The 9165-nt window shown below is 39.4% G+C and overlaps 1 long non-coding RNA gene across 1 annotated transcript in view; it reads right to left on the bottom strand.

Annotated features, from left to right (window-relative positions):
• LOC106885683 overlaps nt 1-9165 on the bottom strand; it is a 91953-nt gene that overhangs the window by 53755 nt on the left and 29033 nt on the right. Inside the window, exon 2 of the long non-coding RNA XR_001411474.1 lies at nt 3017-3150. This is a non-coding gene — a long non-coding RNA (uncharacterized LOC106885683). The remainder of the gene's footprint in view (nt 1-3016; nt 3151-9165) is intronic.

The following is a 9165-nucleotide window of genomic DNA, read 5'->3' on the forward strand; positions in this document are numbered from 1 at the left end:
TGAAGTTGTGAGAAGAAGTTCAGAAACACCTGCACAATCACAATGATTTGCAATCACTGCTCAGCTCCTTTGAAAATTCAAACTTTCCCATGATACTCCTGGGTCTCACTGACTCAGACTGCCTCCACTGTGGGCACGTGCAAATAAAAAGCAACTGAAATGATGCTGCAGTCTAGAAAATATCACCTCCTTGACGCAGAAGGATTCTCCAGGGTGCCAACATCTCCAGCTTCATCTGGTTGTCTGATGAAGTTGTAGACATTTGTAAGTGCTAAAATGCTGAACTTGGCGATTCACAGTTTGGCTATGATATTTGGTTGCTTTAAGATAATATGTGCTCTTATTATTTTGCCTTGTCCTGAGATTACTCAGACTTTTCTCTGGTATAAACAGTAACTTCAAGAAGTTTTTTTCACCCCCATCTCTTACAAGAAGTAAAGACAATATTCTCAACCGTCACTGGTTTAAAGTTAAGATCAAACCATAAAATAACTGTCTCAATCCTGCAAAGATTTATATGTTTCATTGTATAAAATTGTATGGAGGATGCCCCGCTGACATCAACAAGACTGCTGCGTCGCTGGTTTCAAGTTAAGATCAAGACATGCAAACCATAAAATAACTTTCTCAATCCTGCAAAGATTTATATGTTTCATTGTATAAAATTGTATGGAGGATGCCCCGCTGACATCAACAAGACTGCTCATGTGTCAAGCACGTGTGCATGTTTTTGTAGGATAGAGAGGCACAAGTAATTTGATTCCCAAAGGTGTTCAATGCATGTAACTCTCACTGACTTCCAACATCTCTGTCTCTTAGTGTTGCTAGCCACCTGCTACTTGTTTAGGTGCCAATCGAAAAATTTAAAAATCTAGATCCACAAATTTAAGTTAATTTTAAGTTAAAGCTGGGACTTTGCATGAAAGCTACACCCCAATGTACTGCTACACTGACCTGGAAAGGCAGCATTCTGCACTGTGGATGTTAGTTTGCCCCCTTGCTCTACCTCTTTGTTTACTAGAAATTAGTGATGGGGAATTATCTCCCACCTCATCACAATTTCACTTGGGAGTTGCCTCCTGCTATGAGTGAACTCAGAGTTCAGTAACAACAACTGCTAGCTTTTCCAAAGTAGAAAAGCAGGCATTCTCTAAATTATTCCCTTCAGTCGGATGCACTGTATCATTGGAGAGGCAGTAGCTTAACACAAAGCATTTATTACTATACACCTACATTTACCACTGATGTGATGTAGTTAAAGAGACGATGATTTTATTTCCCTGTCTCCCTTGGTTAAAACCACTGGGAAAGGGAGTAATTTCTACCTATATATCATGATTTACCTTGAATGTAAATATGATCACGTATCTCTGTGTGTGTGTGCGCATGTGTGTGCATGCACACATGTGGGTATAAACTAAATAACCATAAGAAACAGGATGTTTTGATTCAGACCCTCAGATGATACAAAAAGTGAGTACTTTATTGGACACAATGAACTACAGCTTTGCAGAATAGGTGTGGAGAGTTTTTCTGCTTCTAAAAAATTAACAGTAACAACAATAATTGCCAAAAAGTGTCTCTCAACAATGGGACAAAGCTTTCCAAATAAAGGGTCGTTTACATGCAGAAGCATGCAGGTCAGCTGGTGCCTGTTTCTGTAAGGTGTGTTACCAGGGAAGAGAGGAGTCCTGATTCCAGCAACAGGAGAGGGAAGAATGTCAGAAGATGACCAAAAGCCACCAGATTTCCCCAGCATCCAGAGTATGCGGCTAAGTCTGATATCAGATGCCATACCAGGAGAAACATGTTATTATTGTAGCTCAGATTGAAGCTACAATCTGATGATGGGAATGGAATGCTTCCAAAATTATTCTTTCGAAAGAATATTAACAAGGGATTTGTTTCACTGGTTTTCTTTAACCGTGAGTTTTCCTAAGGGAAAAAAATCTTTCTGTCCATGCTTACTCAAAAACTTCTCATCTCAGGGAAGCAGGACCTACATGTTCTATGTATAAAATCCCAAACTTGTCTGGCTTTCCTAGATACTCTGTTCGAAGTGATTACCAGTTAAAAAATGTAATTGCATGTCTCAAAAAGTATCATGAAACAATCCTATATCATCTTAACTTATTTGTAAACTTATGGGAAAGTCTCTTAGACTGAACATATCATTCCCCGATATCAGTGTCCAAGATTCCTCTACTTCTCAGTGACTGCAGGTGCAATTTTTTGCTTTATGGATGTCCAAGCTTTTCCAATTGTCTACAACTATTCATGTGTATAGGTCACTCTAGAGCACATATGAGCTTTCTTTACTTATTCACCTTTTTCTGAACCCTAGAAATACTTTCTGGACCATGAAATGTTCATAGACAAAAAGCTGAAAAAGATAGCACTAGAGGAAAGAGTCATAGCTTGGGAAATCTTCAGTAAAAAAGTGATAAAGCCAGAGAGATTTTTTCAGGAATGAAAGTTGAGATTTTCCATATTCAAGTTTTGTGCTTTAAGAAATTGCCTCCTTTATTATTATTTACATTAGTTTAGCACCTACATTCCACCTGACATCGGCAGAGTCAAAGAGATGATGAATTTTTCTCCTTATTTAATATAGGAGTAAACACAACCACTGTCCCAAGCATTTCACCATCTGAAAAATGGACTTACCTCACCCTTATCTTATCCATTCTCAGAATCCAATTAATTAAGAAAATCCTCCCTCAGGAGAGCAACACACATAAACACAAAGTGACTTTTCACAGCCAAGAGAAGAACCAACACCTCTGGACTCCTCAATTGGCTTTGGAAGGCAGAAACCAATCACTTGTAGATAACTTTTGGCTTCTCCCACTGATGGTGGAAATGGGAAGAAAAACAATAAGCTACATTTCAGCCCTCTGGCCTTGCTTGGTGAGACTCATGAGGAAGATATCCAAAAACCTACAACTATGTATATTTAAAGACCCACTGTCTCTTCATGGAGCATTTTGTGGGGGAAACTGTAACAGACACTTACCATATTGTATTCACAGTATGAGAAAACACTGTGTTAAATCATCTTCTTTCCTTCCTTCCTTTCTTCCTTCCTTCCTTCCTTCCCTCATTTCCTTGTTTGTCGTAGTCCTTTTTGCAAGATCACAACTGGTGGCTCTGGAAAATGACCACATGATTGCCAGGATTATTAGGACATATTAAATGGAATACTCCAAGTAAGCTGTTCTTGCCCTTCCCTTCATCGTAAAGAATTTGTATACAAAAAAACCCAAAAATGACATTTAATACACATTAACCAAAATTGTCTCCAAAATCATTATTTTTTAAACTTTCCTGTAGATAGGCATTTTTAGACTTTGCCTTTAAAACACGGAAGTGCTTGTAGAAGGGGCTCTGTAATTATCACAGGATATCTTTACCAAACTTAGTGTGTAGCTAAAAATCAGACTGAGAAAGGAATGAACAAAATAACTTCTCCCATAAGACTGCCCCAGTCCTGGCCTTGCCACGTCATTTTAGTGGCAACATGAGTCCACTGCTGCACCCAGTAAAGCAGATGCTCCACTGAGTCTGTTCAAATCCCCTGTTCTAGAAGTGGTTTGTGAGGGTAAAAGAGGTTTGATGGAAATTATGAAGGCATTTTATGCTGACTGCTACATTAGAGTTTTGACTTGTTTTACTTCAGAGCTTCAGCAGACATATTTTCCCATGAAAACAAATTAAAATAGAAGGTTTCATCACGATTTCACATTGGGAGACTAAGCAAAATAACACATTTTAGTAGGATAAGTTCTCTCTCAACCATAACCATAAAATATATTTTCAGAATGCATTTCTTGGGAAAAAACTGTTATTTTTGATATTTTTAAATTACATAATTTTATTTTTTGCCATATTTTTAATCTTAGCCATTTATGAAAGTTTTGCAAACCAAATGAAATTTTAAAATGAGCCTTGACATTTAAAAAGTGGACCAAAGACCATTTTTTCAAAAACACTGTTTTGTTGGAAAGTGTGGAGTGGAAAATTTGCAATTTCTGAATTTTCTGTGGAATTGCAATTCCAAGTTTGGACAAGCATACCTGCTTCATCTGGGAAGGATAGACTGATGCTATCAGGGATCCCTGGTAAACTGAGTTGACTTTGAACTGATGACATAGTAATGAAGGTTTTAAATTCCTGAGCCATCCAACTGTCTATTAACAGCTCTTTAAACTTACTACATACACACTGATACTGATCTGCTTATTACTGCAGAAATTCTAAACATAAACATTATTATAAAACCTTGTTTTAGCCACCAAGAGGGTGAGAGACTGAAATACTAGACAGCTTTTCTTTGTCTTGTATTCCACGTGTGAGATTGGAGTTAGACATAACAGCCCTGTAACCTGCTCTGGGAGAAAAATAAGCCCTTATAGAAAAAAATGACCAGCAATTATTCAAACAATTTAGACTGAAAGGGCTTAGGAAGAGGTAGCTGAGAAAGGGGGAGGGAGAACCGTCACAGCTGAGGAAAATGAAGTACAAAAAAGTGTGGTAAGGACACAGATGTGTGTTTTTGTCAAGAAATGGTTTATTTCTTAGAAGGTTAATCAACAGGATAACGTTTTTACAATACATTTGGTACCATCAGCCATCAAGGGTTGCCAAAATGGACAGCCCCTTCATACTATGGGAAAGAAGACAAACTCCTCTGACTATATGCAATTTTGTACCATCAGGTGTTCCTATCAGGCTCTTTCGCCCACTTTCCCTGGTTTGTTTAGATCACTAAATGTGCCTGCCTTCCCTCTTTCAGTTTTTGTTTCTGGACTGATTGTGCTCTGCAGTCTGATTTCCACTTGAGTCCACTCAGGAATAGGATGCTGAAAAACGATTGTTTCCACTATTGGAGGCTGCCGTTTTTTAGTGCCACACACTGCCTTAACAAGCTTCACCCCGAGCGTGCGACTCAGCTGGCAGTGAAAAACAGGAAGCATTTTGGCACACATTTTCCCTTTGTGGGGTGAGAGAGGAAGCAGACGCAAGCCCTGGCTCAACAGTGACACAATTAAAATGGAAACAGAGAGCTGCCTTGCCCTTGGTGTGGCGTGAAATCAAACCTGGGTCACCCCTGTAGGCTGCCTGACTGCCAAGTCCCCCCGTTTGGGTTGGAGATATATGAGACATGTCCACATTAAAGTTCACATGTACGTGGTCTCCAGGGGCCTGAGCCAGCAAAATTGAGGGGAAGTCTCTCTGCTGATTTCCACAAAGTCTGGATCGAGGCCTGTCTCTACCCTTCTAGTGAGCAAGGACCCTCCCAACTAAGTGGGTAGAAAAATTTGTCAGGTAAAGATTGCTGTATTTGGTGTTACGAGTCTTCAACTACCTATAGCATTAAAAGAATAGGGGCACAATTTGGCAATAGTGGCACAGTAGACATTTGACTGTGTAATTTACAAGCGCAGATATTCTGGACTTGAAAAAGCAAGGTATCTTTTGGTGGTAATTCTTGTAAGTGGGCGCATTTCAGCTGCTGGTAAGCACAGGACTTCATTCTCCCAGCTGTCTAGGTGCTTTCCAAGTCCTCTTCATAGCTGTGTCTGAGAGTCCCAATTGTTACCTCATCTTTCTCTTTCCCCTCTGACAGGCACTCAGGCTAACATGTACCTAGTGATGATTTGGTACATAAAACTGAATGTATCCATGAGGAGAATAGGGGTTGGGTGTCTTCCTGATGAAGTTAATCATTTGGGAATATATCCAGGAAAATCCTATTCAAATGGACCACTGGAATCAAAAAGTTCCTTTCTGAGATTGTATTACACTAGAGACCACCATAAAGAGGAATAGATATGTCCCACTGGGTTGCATATTGCTTTCTCTGACCGTCCTCATTTACACATGATCACATACAGCCTGTTGGAAAACCATGCCTCTTTCTCCAAACTGGACCACTCAGGTATGTGTACATTTTCTTAGGCCTCTCCAGCACTACCTGAGTTCATGGAGGAAGAATAAGCTTCCTCTGTGACCTACTTTGTCAATGGATCATAAAATACCAACCTCCTCTATCACAGATATCATACCCTTTGGTCTGACCATGTCTTCAAAGAAGGAAAAGTTGTTGCCCAGTGTCAGGAACTGCTGTGCACCAGGAATGGAAGCTTTTGTCTATGACTGCGTCTGCCCATCCTGCTCCCGGCTGCCTGCTGCAGAAAGCCTAAGAACAGATGGCTTTTCTTTTTCTTAGCTTACGACAGGCTAACACTTTCCCCACTGTAGCTACTAAGTGCCTAGATGGCTGTTGAGAATCTGTGGATGTTAGATTTCTTTCTTCATTTGAGATATTTTGTAATCCTAGCAAGGATGGGGCAGGGGGAACATGACACTAACCTTTCTTTCTGTCTTTGATAAATAACATTAAAAGCAATTCGAAAGCTATGCAGTTCTAAGAACAAAATATGATTGTACACCTTGGGATATATTATTTTTTTAACGCAAAGTGAGCTAAGGTGCATGAGAGAGCATTTTAGCATGTCAGCATTAATCTGTGTTTCATTATGTCTGTCAGAACAGGATTCATGAGGATAAAACCTCTGCTGAGCAGGAGCATTCTCTTGAAACCACAAGTATGATGTTTCTGAAAGATGGCAAGGTGAAATTTTTATCATCTTCATTAAAATCAAAATCCTACAGTCTTTACCAGTGGCGAAACAAAATTTCTGAGCTAGTGCTACAGGACAATTTAGAAAGATAGCGAAATGCAAACTGATATTGATGTTCAGCACAGTCAGGATGTCTTCTCTTTCTAACAAAGAGATACGCTTTGTGTCATGACATCGTGGACAGTGCCTATCTAAGTGTCATTACAAAGCCGACTATTCCCACTTAGTGAGCAGAAACTGCATAATGAGATATGATAACATTTCCTGAGAAGCAGAGGAAGAAGTAATTAAAACCCCACCAGGTAATACTCAACAGCTGCACATTGTTCAGGTGAACTGCTAAATCTTATGGAAAACTATTTACCTCTGTTGCCACAGTGGTCAGTCTTCACTTGCTCTACATGCAAGGACCCACCAAGAACTGTCCAGTGCCTTCCCAGTATAAATATAAGAAGAAAGCATTTTTACAGTAAGGACCTTTGTCCTCTGTACATCTCCAAGTAATTTACAAAGAAGTCAATATCTTGTTCTTGCAGATGGGAAAGCAGAAGACCAAAGGTGAACTGATTTATCTGTGGTCACTCAGCAGCAAAGCCTGGGGAGTCCTAAAGTCCAGAGCCCTAACAGAGAGGGAGCTCCCCTAACAGGGAGCCCTAACAGAGGGCTCCATTCACAACCCCAGGTGCAGAAAGAACATTTCAGGGAATAAATTCCAGCTCTGCTTTCCAGATCATAACAACTATCTCCTTAAAAAGAAAAGTACTGATCAATATGAAAAAAGACAGGTGGATGAATGGTGGAAAGATGGCATTTGATCACCTTAAATGGAAAACACAAGCAATGTAGACTGTCTGCTCATATGTCATTCACGGGTATGAGTCTATACAAGCCAGTTTTGCAAGAGTTTGTAGATCTTTTTTACGATTGTGTTTCAGCTTCAAATCTTATTGGCTTCTGCCCACAGACTTGTCATCTCTGGAAACCCCAGCTTATGCTAAGTTTAGGCCCTTTGAGGTCTCTGGAAACACATGGAATACAAAAAAGGCAGAAGAAACTGGGAAGGTAGAGGAAGCAGATGATAAAGCAGGAAAAGTAAAGAAAGAAAAAGAAATTTGAGAGAAAGGAAACAGAAGAATGAAGAAGATTAAGAGAAGGGAAGAGTCATGAGAAGAAAAATAGGAGGAGAGATAGGGAAATTTGGTTTTAATTATGTTTATTGTAGTTCTTCATGCACAAAATTACGAAGTGAAAACAACATAAACAGCTCTGCTGTAGGCATGCTAGGAAACAATCCATAAAGCAAGAAAACGTTATACAGGAGCTTATAGTGACTTACTGCATTATTCACTAAGTAATAATTGCCCAGAAGAAATTAATGAGTCTTTTTTCAATTAGTTTGGCAGATAACTGGAAAGACTTACAGGCTTCTTTGCTGTAGATTCTTTACCTAAATAACAGATAAAAGACAACCAAGACCTTTAGAAGCTGGTTGTAAAAAAAAGTTAGATGTGCTCTGTGCAACAGAGGCACCCCTGCCCCAGAGCAGGGCCTGTCATAGTAGGGAGGATATATTAATATAGCAGGACACCATCCTTACTCAGAGAACTTACAGAAAACTGTGGAAAGACGAAACAAGCTGTGCTGAAAAACATGAGAATAAAGGATTTTAAAAGTTCAAACCCTGAATCCCAACAAATTCACAAATCCACCTGTAAGTTGGCCCAGCTTTCAACTACTCAGATAGTACAAGGGACAAGCATAGCAGGAATAGTCAAGTGATTAAGGTATGACAAGTTTTGACAGGGTAAAGTCATGCTGCCCAGAGGACTGCATTCTCCTCCCTGCTGATTAAGGCCAACGAGGACCCAAATACCACAAACTTTCCGAATCTTCCCATTTCCATTCCATATATAGGGCTTCCCCTGACATTCCTCATGTTATTTTCTCTCTTGAAAGAAGGAAATTTCAGAAAACCCTTTGACCTGAAGAACTCAATGGAGAGTACCTCCTATCCACAGCAGACTTCTTTATTTCCCCCTAGAGTTTGGATGATGATCACAAAGATTTTTCTTTTCATTTCCTTATTACCTATTTCTACCTTTGAACTTTTCTAATTTAGAAATCCATGATTCTTCATCATCTTCATCTTGAATCTTAAGCTGCTGGATCTTCCTTGATAGCAGCTAGCAAGGCTGGGATCATTAACTAAACAATCAAGAAGAAAATCTAGATACATGTTAATAGGAGGATATTCTTTCCCCTTATAGCCCTGACAAAGTATCTTAAAGTTTCCTGTCAAAACGTCCTTGAAATCTGCTGAGTGTTATCCTTGCCAAACACATTGTCACAAAAATTCTGCTTGTTTCTAACAAAAGCATCTGAGCGGATTGGTACAATTTCTGGCTTTAAAAAAAAAAAAAAAAAAAAAAAACAAAAAAACAACAAAACCCCTAAAAACCTCAAGACTTATGTCAAACCTTAAGTCATCTGACAGAGCAGGAAATAATGGATCTGGTGA

The sequence above is a fragment of the Calidris pugnax genome, unplaced genomic scaffold (genome assembly GCF_001431845.1).
Source record: "Calidris pugnax isolate Ruff unplaced genomic scaffold, ASM143184v1 scaffold25, whole genome shotgun sequence".
Taxonomy (NCBI): domain Eukaryota; kingdom Metazoa; phylum Chordata; class Aves; order Charadriiformes; family Scolopacidae; genus Calidris; species Calidris pugnax.